Source organism: Populus alba, chromosome 1, assembly GCF_005239225.2.
Source record: "Populus alba chromosome 1, ASM523922v2, whole genome shotgun sequence".
Taxonomy (NCBI): Eukaryota; Viridiplantae; Streptophyta; class Magnoliopsida; order Malpighiales; family Salicaceae; genus Populus; species Populus alba.
The window spans coordinates 26,231,664-26,250,227 of NC_133284.1; the positions used below are offsets into that span (position 1 = coordinate 26,231,664).

General features: G+C 35.3%; 1 long non-coding RNA gene and 1 pseudogene across 1 annotated transcript; both read left to right on the plus strand.

The window, feature by feature from the left end:
* The first annotated feature begins 16 nt into the window (after positions 1-16).
* Positions 17-1,219, plus strand: LOC118036823 (thaumatin-like protein 1; annotated as a pseudogene).
* A 3,907-nt stretch (positions 1,220-5,126) lies between these two features.
* On the plus strand, positions 5,127-8,561 carry LOC140955760 (uncharacterized). Its single transcript, XR_012170268.1, has 3 exons — positions 5,127-5,440; positions 5,524-7,345; positions 8,296-8,561. It is a non-coding gene; the product is annotated as an uncharacterized lncRNA (long non-coding RNA).
* The last annotated feature ends 10,003 nt before the right edge of the window (positions 8,562-18,564 follow it).

The following is an 18,564-nucleotide window of genomic DNA, read 5'->3' on the forward strand; positions in this document are numbered from 1 at the left end:
CGACGCATCTCGGCAAATGGAACGAGTCGTGTGCCCCATTGCTATAATTTACCCTTCACCCTCGTCACCTTCCTCTGTGGCAAGTAGTTTTACAATATTATACAAATATTAGATTCTTTGCAGTGAAAAACTCTATTATGCATATTATTCACTTTGATTATTCTACATATATATTTTCTGTTTGCATATGCAATATTAATTAGTTTTCATTATTCAATGGATTTCGTGAATCCAATAAACTTATCCAGGAAGGAGTTTCCAGATAAAAAACTAAAAAGAAAAAAATATATTAAACAAAAATCCTGGGTTATGTTATATTTGTAAAAGAAAAATAAGTGAATTAATACAAGATTTTAAATATTGAATTATGTTATCTTTGAATCGACCAAGATTTAACTATTGATATCAACAAAAATAATTCTTGCGCAGCTTGCACGCATGCAAGGAGCTCAATCTGTGTGACTTTCGACTTCACAAACAAGTGTCCATACACAGTCTGGGCCAGGAACTCCCTAAACGGCTGATCGCGGTCCGTCTTTAATCTTCAACTGGCTTCACATTGGCAACGGGTGCTTCATCTTCGCTGAGTGTCCCTGGTCAATTTGGTCTGGCCGCTTGTGGGCCAGAACGCAATGCTCCTACAGATCCTCGGGAAAGTTTGTTTGTGCTACTGCTGACTGTGCCTCCGGTGTCATAGAATGCAATGGAGCCGGTGCGATCCCACCAGCATCCTTGGCAGAATTTACTCTAAGAGGTGATGGTGGGAAAGATTTTTACGATATAAGCATTGTTTTGATGGCTTTTAACATCCCAATTTCGGTAAACCCCGCAAGGAGGTTCTACTGGTTGCCCTTCTACAAGCTGTGCAGCTAACGTGAATGCTGTTTGTGATCCTAGTTTAGCAGTGAAGGGTTCAGATGGGACTGTGATTGCCTGCAAGGGCGCGTGTTTGGCATTTAACCAGCCGCAGTACTGCTGCACAGGAGAGTACAGTACACCTGAAAAATGTCCTCCTAGCCAATATTCGATGACTTTCAAGCAGCAGTGTCCTCAAGCTTATAGTTATGCTTATGATGATAAATCGAGCACGTTTACTTGTCCTAGTGGAGGCAACTATTTGATTACCTTTTGTCCATGATCAAATGTGGTGGTTCCCAACCTTTTCTTTTCATAGAAAGAGTTGGAGGACAACACATTTAATAAACGTTCTTATGATAATTAATAATAAAGAAATGGAATGATAGATTTGGGATTGACATATCCCTAAAGGATCGATTATCTCATTATAAATTAATGATATTTTTGCAGTTCATTGGTCAAGGTAGCAATCCTTTAACTTATACGTACTAAGTAGATGTAGTGAAACATTGTTATCACCTTTCTTTCCCGAGTTAACTTGTTATCAGGTGCTAACTTTCCATGGGATTTTTTTTACTGGTTTTAAATGCATGCTATGCTTATTTTATAAATAAATTTAGCTTGTTTTTTTTATGTTTGTTTACTTTAGAGTTATCATCCACCATCATATAATCTATAATAACTTAAAAAATATTTACAAAATTTAAAATCCATTGAGAAACTAAAAAAGAATGCTGACTAAGTGATAAAAAAAATGCTTTGTTTTAGATTGTTAGAAATTGAGAGATAGCATTTTGTATAATTAATAGATGAGATTGATAAAGCTATGACTACAGATTGTCTTTTATATTTAGAAAAGCAGGTTCACCTTTGGAGTCATGTATATAGCGCTGTCTCTGTATAGATATAATATATATGCCCGCAAATATCACAATAAATTAATTTAAAAAGTCTAATAAAACGAAATTCACTAAAGATAACAGAATGAAAAGTTGAGTAGGGCATTATGTTCTTTGACTTTTCAAGTGAAACAAACATCACAGAGATACATTTGAACAGTTAAATAATACCATAAAGCCTCTATCTTAGAGGAGGACAAAATAAGTTAGACAATTAAAGAACTCTAAAACGCGTGGGAAAGTACTGTAGTTTTCCCCACGGTTTTCCCTGCCAAGACATATCGTCTCTGCCACGAAATATATTATAACTGTGTAAGTTTTCTTTTCCTGTAATTGGATTTCTTTTTTCTTCTGTCAACGACATCATGATGTAGTTTCTGAAATGCTTTCAAAAATTAGGTGTTGTTGTTTCTCTTTCCGTAATAATTGGAATCTTCTTTTCCTTTCTATCAAGGGAATACTGAATTGTCTGACATCTTATCACCTTTAAATAGTAAAAAGGCATAGAGAATGTCAGGTTTTTTCAAAATGCTGCATTAAATGCTTTCAGGCTCCGTTTAGATAAAGTCAAGCTGGTCAATCTTTGTTTTAATTAATTTGTTTACAAGTCTGTTCTTGGTTCTTTCTTAGAGCTGGCGGCGTTGAGAAATGAAGAACGGGCGGCTATGGTTGAAGGACACCGTGGGTCTGTCGCCGGCTAAGAGCTTTTGCTGGAGGCGGCTGTGCAGGGGAGCCGGTCTGTTTGGTTGAGAGTGAGAGGGAAAATGGAAGCTGCCAGTCGTGAGGCAGATCGGAGGAAGAGAGGTAGTTGTGGTCGGCTTTGTAAGGGAGAGGGGGCTGTGAGCGGGTGAAGGGAACCGAAAATCAAAAAGTTGGGCGAAAATCAAAAAGTTGGGGGGGCTGCATACTGAAAGAAGATAACGAAACGGCAGGCTGACTGAAACCGCGTTGATTAACGAATAAGCATGTTCTCTTTATTCTGATTAACGAATTGTTTAAGACATGATTAGATAATGATTAATAATTAATTAGAACAGAGTTTAAAGACACTGAACCTGGGCCTCGTGGTAGCTGCCCAAGAGTGAGAGGATCCTATGGATTTTGCTGTAACTTAATGTTTCAAGAGTGTACCTCTGCCTTAGAAGATGGGTCTTACGTTGAATCATTACACCCATGGTTTTTTGTTATTGTCGTCTGCTGATGCTTCTCTCGAAATATTAATTAGTGAATCATAATTTATATCATGATTTCTTCGTATGTATTATGGTAGTTATTCTCTTTAATAAAATTAACTCAAATCGATTTTATTTTTATTTTTAACTCGGGCTAAATTATGATTTAATAAATGATTAATTGCTAGGTATCAATATAAATCCATTCATCTTGAATATAAGAAGAGAACTTATTCGGGTTTTTTTTTTCCTTTCATAAATTAACTTTAAGCTCTTAATCGTATTTTATAAAGGTTTGTCCACTGGAAAGATTAATTTTATAAAGCTCTTAAGCTCTTAACCGCGTGGAAAAGATACTAGAAAATGCATTAGGGACCCACCAAACATGCTAGACACCCTTGGCTTCTTGCTCAAGTTGGTGTCAGTTCGTGCACCACCGTTACTTTCTTCTCTCGAGATTTGTGGGTATGGCTTTGTAAAAAAATTCAAGATTTTTAAAATTTTTATTTTTTTTATATTTTTATACAAAAAAAATGACCCGCGGCATAACGCGGATACCAAGACTAGTATACCATAAAAGTTGTAGAAAAAGGAGACTTGAGAGTTGGATGGACAGTAAGAAGTGGTTGTTACTACTGCATGTCATTGTTTGTTTGATATCAAAGAAACCAAGTAATAATAAATATTATTTTATTGTTTATCCAAACCAATCATCATTTTCATCATCGAGTCCTGGAAAATACACTAATAAAAATTAAAAAAAAATATTGAGTAATTCAAATCTTTGATAAATCTGTCATCAGATATTAAGTCTACCTTAAAAAAAGATGGTACTTCAAATATTTTTTAAAACAATTGCAAAATTCAAAGATAAAGAGTCAATGGAAGTAAGAGAGGCTTGTTCTCCACTTGGTATGTGACTGATGATAAAGCTCCATTGTTGTTGTTGTTGATAAGCAAATTTGGAGAGGAAATAATATGGTATGTCGCTTCACTATCAATAATCAGCTATATATAATCAGCTGGTGGAGCATGGACGTTGTTGGTAACAAACCTGCAAAGGTGTTGGCAGCGTTAGTTTTTGGAGTGGTTATTGTTAAAGAATAATATAAATTATTTATTGAAAATTTATTTAACAGTTAAAACTATTAGATTGAGATGGTTCTTTAACATGGTATCAGAGCTTTAATGATCAAGCGGTTACAAGTACAAATCTTACCATCCCTATTTATTTGATAAAAATTAAGCACAAGGTAATGTGGATTTATCCAAGTTTTAAGCCTAAAGAGCTTTCATTTAAAGGGGTGTATTAGATAATAATATAAATCATTTCTTGAAAACTTACCTAATAACTTAAGTTATTGGATTGAGATAGTTTTTTGACAGTCATATCATTGTTAGGTTGTATTGTGCCCTTCCCCTGTATGATGGATAGTATTTGCTGAATATGCAAATCTGGAAATCCAGTCATAAATGAAGATGCCTCATGTATGAACTAACCCTTTTTAACATTGTTAGTAGAAAACTGAGTGCCATTATTGCGCTTGAACTGAGCCTGCCTGGAGCAAACTTGTTGGATGGATTTTTAGGGTATTATGGTCAATATCCATTCAGTTTCCAACAGGTTTGTCGCATATGATGATCACAACCATAGTAAGAGCAATGCAAGGGTTAGCAGATAAAGAACGAGAGTGAGCACATTGTCCACGTCTAGCAGCCAGGGCCACTGGTTCTGCCTTCCGCACAGCCATGGCAGAATTATCTATTATTTCACGAAGACTCCTCAGGCTACGCTGCTTCTCTTCCTGCATAACAGAAGCATAGGCCCTAGCAGCGGTGTCATTACTAAACAAGGGACTATCTGATTTTAGCAACGGATAATTCCGTTGCTAAATTTAATAACGAATTTGCAACGGATTAAATATTTATTAATTTTTTAATATTAACAATAGACTTTAGCAACGGAAAATCTGTTGCAAAAGAAAACATAACATTTGCACCTTTTGCAACGAACTATCCGTTGCTAATTAAAAAAATATATATTTAAATTTTAATCTAAAATTAAAATTATACAGACCGTTGATAGAGTATTTAGCTTTGGCAATGTCAACCGTTAATTAGCAATCCTAAACTAACACTTATCTCTCCCCTTTAGAAACATAAACAGAGCAAATAAACAAACAACTGGCCAGAAAATGCTAATTTAATTAACTTGCACTAATCTCTTCATCCCCTTCGTCCCCTGATAACATCCATAACAGTAGAAAAACAATTAACTTAGCACTCTCTCTTCATCGATCTCATTTTCCTTTGTCCCTAACATATCTCTTCATCTTCTTCTCATTCGTCTCCAACATTCATAACAGATTCGATCTTTCTTTGTAAACGATCAAAAACACAGACCCACGACGACATCCCACTTTACCCATCAGTATCACCATCAAGCATCCTGATTTACCCACACTCTTTGTATATGGGTAGGGTGTTGCATACTTTTCCTCAATAATTTAGGTAATTAATTTTACGATTTATTTGTTGCTCTGTTGCAATTAAACTTAGGTTAAAAAGTTTTAACCTAACTTTCTCAATCTCAGGTGTTCTTCTGCCGTGTAGATTTCATCTTGCTCGCCCAGAACTCAAGAACACAAGTAACAAAGTTTTTTTGATCGATGCTTTGAATAATTGTTTTAGGCCATTCATTCGATAAAATTAGGATTTAGGAACTGTAGTCAGTGCAAATGAATGTATGAACACAAGTTTCTCTCCCCCTTTTGCACAGAAATACATCATCGAGCATAAATTTAAGGTATAACTAAATAAGGAACCCCCACCCACCGCACTGCCAAAAACATAATAAAGAAAAAATGCCACATGGTTAACAGAAAATTGTATCATTAGATTATTCTCACTGGGTGCTTCGCTGTGTATTTAGAACAGTTAATCAATAGGTTTCTTGAATCTTTAACAGAATGAGGAAAAGTTAATTACTGAATTGAGGGCTAAATATGAACAACCATGAATTCCATTTTTTTCCAGTTCAAATTGTGTTGTTGGTTCATCCATTATGTATATAATCTGAAATGAGGCTTGAAAGATTATGCTTGACTAATATATTTTTAATTTTGTTTGGATTTCTTGTGTTATCATAGATTTTATGTTATTTTTCTTTTATGTTTTAGGCATTTTAATTATGTTTTAGAGTTATTATTGACCAAACATATTGATCTTGCAAAGAGAATTAACTTTGTTAGGGAGATTTTTTTATAATAAACTACAAATAAGAAAATCATGGTTAAACCTATTTCTTCCTAAACGAAGAGCAGAAACAAAGGAAGAAGTATACATGACTATTAAAGGGTTACTCTTACATTTATGTTTTGGCAGAGGCAAGAAAGAATGAATTGAAATGTGGATATTGTTGATCCTGTTTATTCACTCATGAGCAGGTTTCATGTTAAAATAAAAACGTGTATAATTAATTAATTTGTTATGAAAATATATAATAAACGTCATTAAAAGCTGCCCTTTTTCGAGGAATCCTGCGCAACCTTTTTGGTTCCACTGTTCCTTAAGAAACATTATCGGTATTATTCTTTGCGTCCTTTACTTTTGATTTGTCTTTGTTCTTCTTAATCTGACTTCCCATCTCTTGGTTCGGCCCTATTCTCTGCTTCATCATCAGGATGGTTAGACATCCATAATTTATATCAACAGTCAATTAGAATGATATTAGGCATCCACCAAAGTAGAAACTACTATAATGGCTAATATAGTAAAATGAGTTTACTATAATGAAAATGAGTTTATTACCTGCAATGCATTCTGTGATGGTAAGAAGCAAAGTGTAGATGCACATGTGAATATTTGATATTATTATATGAATAAATTTTAAATTTTTTATTTAATTGTGTAGTAATAAAAATAGATATTTGTAAGAAAATAAATGATTTAAAACCCAAAAAACAATTATTCTTTATTCAGCTCTAGCATGGCTTAGTGGATGCTTGCATTGTCACATGCAAAGATGCTTCAACAAAGTTAATTGCATGTACTTTATTAAGAGTAAGGACAGAAATAAAGAGAGAGTGGGGTCAATGAATAGAAACCTGTCTGATTCCATGCCAGTGAATGACAACTCCCTCGGTGTGGAGTTTGTTTGTGAGATGCACATGAACTGTATCTCCAGCTCTAGCCCGGATCGTTGGTCCAGGAAACTTGCCATTGATGCTCATAACAACATTCTCTAACCCATCTGGAGACGAGTACATGTACTCCACTTCCCATTTGTAAAAATGGAGTGATCCAGTCTTATTAGAAGTAGCAGTAGCCAATGAACATTGGGTCAATGAAAGCAGAAAGCACCAAACAATGAGACCCTTGAAACTTCGGAGAATGGTTCACCCAAGGAGTTACAAGGTGCCACCATCTTCTTATTTTTTCAATTCATTATAAATTATGGATTTTATTGTTAATTTTTTTTTAAATTACTGATTAGATTTATTAAAATCAAAATTTGAATGACATAGCAAGAAATGCTAATTGAAACACTTTTATTAAATCAGAATTTAGAACCACTAACTAATTCATATTGTTTTTATTTTTATGCTTAGCTTCTATCCATGTATGTTTCTTCAATGATATATATGTACCTGTATGAAGAACAAAGGAAACAAATTTTGCATTCCTTCTTTATGTTGTTGTTGATATTTCAGTACTCACTAATGCATTTCCAAGAAAGTGATTTTTTTACTTCAGCTTTGCTTAGTAAAAGTACAGAACAGCAATGAGAAATAGAAAAAAAAGTTTTAATCTATTAATAATGTGATATTTTGTTGATCCTTGTAGAATTTTAACAATGAAACTGTCCTTGAATTCTATTGAGGACAAAAATGTAACTTCTGAGGTTCATTGATGCTAACATCTCTATGTAGGACTGGATATGTTGAGCAAACCTACTAAGAAGCTATTGACTTCTTGATTCCATAACATGTAACTTCTGACTTCTTGGTCTGTTTTAGGTGTTTTGATTAAACGGTTCTACTCTAAGAATTTGAAGGGATAAGTTTCTGCCATAACAGAATTACTGTTGTTATTTTCACTTCCATGTGCTTACTGGCTCTCTGTAATCAATGTTTTCCCACAAACATAGTTTAGTAGAAATCAGGGGACTAGGGTGGAAGGGGATTATACCTTGATGCCTTTAATTATTGTGCCTTTTACACTAAACACTTCTTTGGTATTTAGCAATTATTTTTACGAGATTTTGTGGTTTGTAAGAGTACATACTGTATATGGTGTCTAATTTTACCCTCTCAATTGAAGGATTGTGCTACTTATACTGGGAGTTCCCGGAGTGTTAGGTCTAGGAGTTCCCGGAGTGTTAGGTCTAGGAGTCCTGGGAGTGAGAGAGATGACCGAGGTAGGGATAAAAAAGGCTATAAAGATGATGCTAGGGATGAAAGCCGGAGGGGGAGAGATAGGCACAGCAGTGATCGTGAAGAACGGTATCGTGGAACGGCAGATGGATTCTTTTTATTATATCTTTTGTTGTTTCTTTTTATTGTATTTCGATTTATTTGTATTAATGCAAGTTTAACTAAATTTTTATAATATGAATATTATTTTTATTCCATTGTTTATTAGTGATACAATTATTTTTAATATTAATTTATGTTGGTTATATTCTACAACTTTTAAACTATCCATAAATAATTAATTAAATAAATTAAAATTCATTTTAATAAATAAAAAAAATTAATTAAATAAAAAATAATATAGTCAGCAACGGATTTTTCCGTTGCTGATTGTAAATAATTATTCAATCAGCAACAAAAAAATCCGTTGCTGATTTTGTCAATCAACAACAGATTTTCCGTTGCTAATTTATGCAACGGAAAATCTGTTGCTGGCTTGTCAGCATCGGAAAATCCGTTGCTGGCTTGTCAGCATCGGATTATCCGTTGCTGATTGTTAGCATCGGAATTTCTGTTGTTGTGAAATCAGCAATGGACAAATTCGTTGCTAAAAAATCAGCAACAACAAATCTGCATCCGATATTTTCCGTTGCTAAATTATTTTAGCAAAGGATTTTAGTTTTATTTGCAACGAAATGGTTAGTTACTAATTACTATATTTTTTAGTAGTGTGTAGGTGTATGGGTTCATCAACATAATCTAACCCTGAATGGCACTGTATTGATTCCCATGAGGAACTGCATCAATCGGTGTCTTTTATGGTCTGCCCCATGAGAACAAATGGTATTATTATAGGATCCCAATTCATCCTATAATTTTTTTAAGTCTTGTGTAGTAAACCACAACAGTCAGTCATCTGATCTTGAGTAATTAAGATGAAATATCTCGTTCAATCTGAAAAATGATAAAGAGCATTGCTTTGTGAAAAATGGTCCCGAGAGTCTTCCCATACAACTTGTGATGTGGCTGAAAAAAATTACATTGTCTGCAATGTCTTATGTGAGTGAATTAAGAATCCAAGAGAGAATCATATCATTGCACTTTTTCCATGAATCATACTCATCTTGCGTGTTTGTTTTAAACAGCATGGTAGTGGTTCCATCTTATATATATATATATATATATATATATATATATAGAGAGAGAGAGAGAGAGAGAGAGAGAGGAAATTAATATAGGATTATTCCAATTTTGCAATCCCTACGGTTATTGCCATGTTCTGCCATGTATATATAAATAGGAAGGTTAGTTAAGGCACAACCTAATACATTCTATTATTCTCAACTTGGTATCAGAGCTCTAAAATAATTAAAACACTTTCCTCACAACCTCCTCTGCAATGGAACAGTCAATCAATACCTCTTCCTCTTCTACAGCACCAGCAATCCAGTATTCTTCTCCGGCAGTGCAGACTTCTTCTCCTGAAGTGGTTCTTGTGCCCTCCTCTGCTGCCTTACCACCTGTTTTCTCATCTGCCATGGCTGGTGAACAACTTCTCTTCAACCCTCACAATACCACTAACCTGCAGCCTACGTCTAATATAGTTGATGTCTCTGTTGCCGCAAGCATCATCTCCCTCTCTACTACCGCAAGCATCATCTCCCTATCTCACACTCATCAAGTCATCTCCCTCAAATTAACAACCACTAATTATTTATATTGGAGTATGAAGATGTTGTCGTATCTCCTAGGTCAAGGAGTTTTGGTTTTGTTGATGGCTCCAACACATGTCCATCTCCACATGTTCTTGCCGGAAATGGTACCTCTCTTCAGGTAAATCCGCTCTTTCTTCGCTGGAAACAACAGGACCAACTTATTCTAAGTGCCCTTCTTTCCTCCCTATCCATGGAAGTCCTACATCTTGTTGTTGGCTACCAAAGCTCTTATTTTGCTTGGCGCACTCTTGAGCAAGCTCTCCCTTCCACCTTAAACTCTCGTATTATGCAACTTCATGGCTCTCTTCAGGATCTTCTACAGGGTGATGAATCTGAAACTCAATTTATGCAAAAAGCTAAGGCCTTGTTTGATGAATTAGTCGCTGCTAGCCGGCCAGTTTCGCTTGAAGATTTCAATTTATATGTTTTTCATGGTCTCCAGGGAGAGTTTAAAGACTTAGTTACAAGTCTTATTACCAAGGATGAACCTTTATCGCATGCAGATCTTCATAGTCATCTCCTCATACATGAATTTCTTCACAAATCTTCAACTACCATACATGCTCCTCTACTGCCCACACCCAGCACTCCACCGTCTGCCCTTGTTGTGAAATGCCAAACCTTTGGCAATTCTAGCCGCAGCAGGGGCCGTTTCAATGGTGGTTGGCATCCCAACCAGTCCAACAACAGAGGCAACCATTTTGCTGGCTCTAGACCTAATCACAGCAGCTTCTAAAGCTCCTCCTTCGGTGACAGTTGACAAGGCTCATGGCAAGGCAATTAGCAGCACAATAGGGGGCAGAATCCACGTTGCCAACTATGTCAAAATTTTGGCCATACCGCTCCCCACTGTCCTCAATTCCAACAGCGAGGTTATGGCCAATAGCCTACAGCCAATCTTGTGCAGCGCAATCTCTCCTCCACTAGTTTTGCTGATTTGTTTCTGGATACCGATGTCAATCAACACGTCACACCTGATCTTGCCACCTTGACTACTTCAGAACTATATCTTGGTAATGATAATTTACATGTTGGTGATGGTAAGGGCCTTCCTATATCTCATCTCGGTTATACAAAAATATATACACCACATCTTTCTTTCACCTTATTTAATGTTCTTCATGTTCCTGCAATCACGAAACCTCTGCTCTTTATTCAGAAATTTTGTCTTGATAAAAATGTTTATTTTGAATTTCACCCTCATGTGTTTTATGTTAAGGATCTCAACACCCATGAAGTCCTTCTCTCAGGTCAAAGTAAAGATGGTCTCTATGTCCTGACCAAGTCTTCCGTCATGTCAATTCCTCAAGCCTATTGGTCTCCCTGCACTTCTACCTCTACCGATTTATGGCATCATCAACTAGGGCATCCTACTTCATATATTTTCCAATTGTTAGTCTCAAAAAATAAGATCATTTATAACAACAAACATCTTAATTTTCAATGTCAAAGTTGTCCTTTAGGAAAATCCTCACATTTGTCTTTAGGACCTACTAGTCACAAAACTTCTGCTCCACTTGAATTAATTTTTAGTGATGTATGAGTCCTTGCTCCCCTCTTTTATTTAGATGGCTATCGTTATTTTGTTAACTTTGTTGTTGCTTATACTAAATATTTATGGTATTATCCTCTTGTTGTCAAGTCTGATGTTTACTCTGCTTTTCATCAATTTCAGACTCTCGTTGAACGTCAATTTTCATTAAAAATAAAATATGTTCAAACTGATTAGGGCGGTGAATACCGCAAACTGTCCACCTTTTTTTCAGATTGGTGGTATCCATCATCGTCTAATTTTTCTTTACACTCATGAAAAAAATGGCACAGAAGAGCATTGTCATAGGCATATTGTGAAAACAGGTCTTACTCTTTTAGGGCAATGTAAAGCACCTTTTTTATTTTAGAATTATGCTTTTGAAACCTTTGTTTATCTTATAAATCGCATGCCTACTCCTATTCTTGCACATCGATCTATGTTTGATTGTTTATTTCAACGATCTCCTGATTATCATTTTTTGCGTTCTTTTGGGTGTCTCTGCTTTCCTTTTCTGCATCCAAATAATAATCATAAATTGGATTTTCGTTCCTCTCCATGTGTGTTCTTTGGTTATAGTTCCTCGCATCTTGATTATCGATGTTTTGACATTGTATTTATATTTCCCGTCATGTCCCCTTCCATGAACATGTGTTTATGTTTGATAATTCTAAACAAATTACAAAGGTCTCAAACACAACCCCCACCTAACTCGCTACTGTCACCCGCCCAACTCTTCTCCACCACCCACCACTACCCACTTCCAACAACCACCCAAACAGCCACCAGCATTCAGCTCTACCACTCCAAACAGCCAACCAACCACAACCTCCGCCCATCCCTTGGCCATCATCCCATACTTGTTTATCTAACCATTATGATGCTGGTTCAGCTCATCAATTGGTCTCATCTCCTCCTGGTCTAGGGGCACTCTCTAGTCTCTCCTCTACTTCACCCTCCTTAACTAGTATTCCAGTAGATTCGGTCTCTGCTTACAGCCCCTCCTCTACTGTTAGTCCTGTGCTTGCAGTTGCTTCTTCATCATCCTCTCCAGTTGGTCTACAACTTATGGTTGATCTATCTTCTTATCAACTACCATAGGTCTCCTTACTGCCACCATCTTCCCCTGCATCTCTACCAGCAAGCAAATGACTTCCTATGATTCTTATACCGCAGCAGTCAATAATAGCAAATCTGGTTGCTTCAACTACCGCCACCTTTGCCTCCACATGGGTATTGCATTCTCCCTCTTCTAAGCCTTTTGCATTTTCTGATGCTAACCGGTATGCAGTTTGGCATAATGTTATATGTGATGAGATCACCGCTTTGCACTCTAATCACACTTGGTCTTTAGTTCCCTTTCATCCTTCGATGAACATTGTTGGAAATAGATGGGTTTATCGAATCAAACATCATGTTGATGGTAGTATTGAGCGCTATAAAGCGCGCCTTGTTGCTAAAGGTTTTACCCAGTAGGAAGGCATTGATTATTTTGAAACCTTCAGTCCAATTATTAAGCAAGCCACAGTCCGATTGGTTTTCTTTATCGCAATTTCGCGAAATTAAAAGATTCATCAGCTTGATATTCATAATGCCTTCTTCAATTGTGTTCTTACTGAAGAGGTCTACATGAAACAACCTCCAGGTTTTGTTGACTCTTCTCTTCCATCTCATGTGTGTAGATTGCACAAATCATTGTATGGTTTGAAACAGGCACTAAGAGCATGATACACTCATCTAAGTGATTGTTTTGCTCTCCATTGGTTTCTAGGCTTCTAAGGTTGACACCTCCCTGTTTATCTTATATGATGGTACTAATATCTTATATCTCTTGGTATATGTTGATGATATTCTGCTTACGGGTAGCAACTATGCTATGCTTCATCACCTAATACAGTTACTAAGCTCTAAGTTCAAGCTTCGTGACTTAAGTGTTGTTCACTACTTTCTGGGTATTGAAGTTCAATCTACCGGTATAGGTTTAATGCTACGTCAACATAAATATATTCTTGACATCCTCACCCGAGCTGGTATGACTTCCTGCAAACTCGTTAATACTCCAGTTTCCCCTTCAAAAGTCACTATATTACCATATCACTTATTCTCTAATCCTACACGATTTCGTCAAATTGTGGGTGCTCTTCAATTTCTTAACTTCACCCATCCAGATATATGTTTTGTTCTTAACAGAGTCTACCAGTTTATGAATGCTCCTACAGATTCTCATTGGGCCGCAGTTAAGCATATTCTATGTTATCTTAAAGGTACAACATCTTATGGTTTTCATGTTACTCAAGGCTCCTCTTTTGTTCTCCATGGATTTATAAATGCAAATTGGGTTGGTAGTATTGATGATCGCAAGTCTACGGGTGGCTATCTTGTCTTTTTTGGTTAGACGCCGATTTCTTGGAAATCTGGCAAGCAATGCATAGTTGCTCGCTCCTCTACTGAGACTAAGTATAAAGCCCTTGCTGATGGCACCGCTAAAGTCATTTGGCTTCAATATTTGTTAACAGATCTGCATGTTCCCTCAGTTTCTGCTCCTACCATTTGGTGTGATAATCTTGGCGCGAACTATCTCTCAGCAAATCCTATCTTCCATGCTCGTACTAAGAATGTTGAAGTGGATTATCACTTTGTTCATGACCGCATTGCCAAGAAAGAGATTCAGATTCATTTTGTTTCTTCTCGGGATCAACTTGCCTATGTCTTCACTAAACCGCTTCCTATTACATCCTTTACTGCTTTTTGGTTCAAGCTTTGGGTCGATTCCCCATCCTCAGCTTGAGGGGGCATATTATAGAATATATAGCATGTATTTATCAGAATAGAAAATTAATATAGGATTATTCCAATGTTGTAATCCCTACAATTACTGTCGTGTTCTGCCGCGTATATATAAATAGGAAAGTTGGCTAAAGCACAACCTAATACATTTTATTATTCTCAACTCATGTATATATCAGAATACATCTTAAAACCTAGCTTGGATTTGGCATTCAAAGAAATCATCATGGCCCTACTTCATGTCAGGTAATTATTGTCATTAAGAGGCTTTGAAACGAGCACCATACCTGGATGATGTTAATGGTGCAGGGAATATGAATTGTTGTTCAAAGGTTGTTGTTTCTCTATGATGATGATGAGCAGTAGTAGCAGCAAAAAGAAAAGGAATATAAATGCTAGGGTATTGTTCCTGATAACATGTAAAGAAAATAGAATAGAAATCTTTTCTTTATTGAGTTGTATTGCAACAGGAGACATTTACTTTATACAAAGGAGTTGTTATAATTATACTATTCTATTTCAAGTAGTTGAAGTGTAAAAGAAAACTAAATACAATAACATTAAATAAGATATATATATATATATATATATATATATTATATATATATATATATATATATATATTCTCTTTGAATGGCCATATATTTCTTAACAAAGTTGACAACAAATAATTAAGCAGCACAACTTGGAGTTCTTTCAAAGAGAACGTTCCAAAACAAGAGTTTTAAAGACTAGCATATCCTTAAAATGTCTCAAAGAAATAACAAAATTTGATGGGTAGCGTTGTTCCGCAATGCAACCTATAAGATTATGCAGATGATAACAACACAATCTCTAGCTTTCACTAGTTAGGTGTAATGCTTTTCATTGCAGGTCAATTTTTTATTTTCATAAAATATATTAAAAAAAATATAAGATTCAAGAGTGCTAAGTCTAGTTGCAATGCTAGACCTAACAATAATATTTATAACATAAATAATAATATGTCACTTGTCTATCCAAATTCTTATATTTTTTAATCTTTTAAAAACAATTATGGTTTTTCTTCAATAATAATAATTGTATTTTTTAAAAATTTACTAATGATAATAATAACAATAATAATTTTTAATTTTACCCTTCAAATCAAATCTATGGTAGTTTTTAAATCTTGATAATAATTTTTCAAATTTATTAATTATTTTATTAATAATATTAATTGTAATAAAAATAATAATATTTGTAACACAAATAATACTATTTTTAATATTAATAGTTTTAATTATAATGAAAATAATAATATTTTTTATATTAATACTTTTAATTATATAAAAAATAACGGTATTTATAATACAAATAATAATATTTAGAAACCTAAGACCCTAGAACATTGGGTCCTGACGCCGGACCCAAGAAAATTGGGTCTTGACACAAGACTTATAAGAATTGGGTCCTCTACAGGACCCATTAGCCTTGGGTCTTGACGCTAGACCCATTACCTTTAGGTCCGCTAGACCTGAGAGAATTGGGACTCGATGCAAGACCGAAGAAAATTAGTTCCTCTGCAAGACCCATTAGCCTTGGATCCTGACACGGGACCCAAGAGAATTTGATCTTGATGTCGAACCCAAGAGCATTATCTTGATGTCAAACCCAAGAGCATTGGGTGTTGATGCAAGACCCATTAGCCTTGGGTCCTAACATAGGACCCGTGAGAATTAGCTTCTCTGCAGGACCCGTGAGAATTGGGTTCTGACGCAGGACCTAAGAGAATTGGGTCCTGAAGTTTTTTTTTAAATTTATTAATGGTAAAAATAACAATAACAATAATTTCATTTTTAATTTTACCCTTCAAATCAAATCTATAGTTGTTTTTCAATATTTATAATAATTTTTTTCAAATTTATTAATTATAATAAAAATAACAATATTTGTAACACAAATAATACTATTTTTAATATTAATAGTTTTAATTATAATAAAAATAACAATATTTATAATACAAATAATAATATTTAGAAACCTAAGATCTTAGAACCTTGGGTCCTGACACCGGACACATAAGAATTGGGTCCTAACGCAGGACCCATGAGAAATGGGTCTTCTATAAGACTCATTAACCTTGGGTCCTAATGCGAGACCCAAAAAAATTAGGACTTGACACGGGACCCATGAGAATCGGGCCCTAACGCCAAACCCATTACCCTGGGTCCGGACACGGATACATTACCAATGAGTCCAAACCCAGGGGAGTAGGTCTACAAACCCTAGGCTGCCATGCCCTCAATGCTAGGGCCAGACCCGTGCGCTTGGGGTCTGCAGACCCAGGTGCTAGTTTGCACCCAGCCATGCGTACAGTTCTGCAGATCCAGTGCACAGGTCTGGCCCTAGCACCTAGGGCATTGCAACTCTAGCGCCAAGTGTCTTCACCTTGGGCCATAACCCCACCCACGCCCCTACAGCCTTTGAAACGCTATGTGGCAGGGCATGGCAGCCCCAGTGCCAGTTATCTACATTCTGGGACCTGCAGCCCCTCTTGCTTGAGTCTACCGCCAAGCGCGCGGGTCTGGCCCTAGCACCTAGGGCATGGCAACCCCCACACCAAGTGTCTGCAGCCTAGGGCACAACCCCACCCCTACAAGAACTCTCTACGGCAAGGCATGGCAGCCCCAGCACCAGGTGTCTGCAGCATGGGACTTGCAGCCCCACCATGCCCCACTAAAATTTTCATTGACCATTTTCTCCAAAACTATTCGTTCAATGCCAAATACATCCCAATGAAAAGACAACCCCACCCTCCTTATGCAGTTTTTGCAACTCTTTGTGGCAAGGACAGCTCTGTCATTACACTGCTTCAATCCACAGTGCCATGAATCTTGATGAACAGGACTTTTACTAATATTGCTCTAATCTACAATGTAATGAATCTTGATGAACAAAACTTTTCCTATATAATTTAGCTTTATGTATAATAATTGTTCCCAAAAATACAACCAAAAAAAATTAAATATGACCCTTTGGGATTAGTTGAGGTGCATGTAAGTTGGCCCAAACACCCACGTTAATAAAATAAAATAAAAAGTTAAATATGCAAGTTTTGTTGTTAGAAACAATGCAATCTCAAGAAATTACATAGGTTATGAAGAAATTGCATAGGTTATGTTGTGCGCAACCTAAACATTTTAATAAAAAAAAAAAAATTGAGTTATGTTAGTGGAAATAACATAACTTACGGATTACGCAGTTCTCAACTGCACATCTCCATAAGATGTGCTATTTCCTCAGCAAAATTTGAAGATTAAATTATTTTTTCGAAACTTTTTTTTGAAAAAGTTCTAATTTAAAAAACAAATTCAATATGAGGTATGTAAAAGCTCTGGACATGCATATTATATACATAGTGTAATACCATCCAAAACATTCATAGTTATCGAACTGGCTAAGGTTCATGATTTTTCGTGGTAATCTAAATTAACTTTAAAATAATATCATTTTAATATTTTTAAAATAAAATAACTTTATTCTAAATAAAAAATAAATATTGTAGTTGACCTGATAAGGTCTAACTCATCCCAACTAGCCCAGTCAAGTATTTTGCTTGATTCCAACAAAAAAAAAAAAAAAAAAAAAAAAGAAGAAGAAGAACACCTGAATATGGATTTCAATAGAAATGCCTTATAAATCCTGCACAAATTCGATCGTGGATATATAGCATGTAGTTTCAATATAGACGAAAGCGAGCCAAAAAAAAAATTGCCTTAAAGGGTAAAATTGAGAAATATAGAACCAGAAAGTATTTGACTTTCTTCTTAAATATTTTCCCAATTTTGTTCTATATATATCTTTGATTTATTTGATATTGTTCCATAGACTATGAAAGGCCACCATGACATTCATGGATACTCCTTCAAGATTTTCGTAATAATTAAGAGAAATTCGAAATTAGACGATGAATGTAGAGAAATTTATTTTAGGGATAGTAAATTAATGACATATACAAGTTATATTGCTTAAGAAAGTCTTCCCAATTAATTATGGAAAATGGATTTTCAAAATATTTATATATATATATATATATATATATATATATATATATATATATATATATATATATAAAGAGAGAGTTTCGAAACACAATTGTACCCGTATTTTTTAAAAAATATATTTTTTATTAAAAATTAATTTTTTTATATGTTTTAAATTATTTTG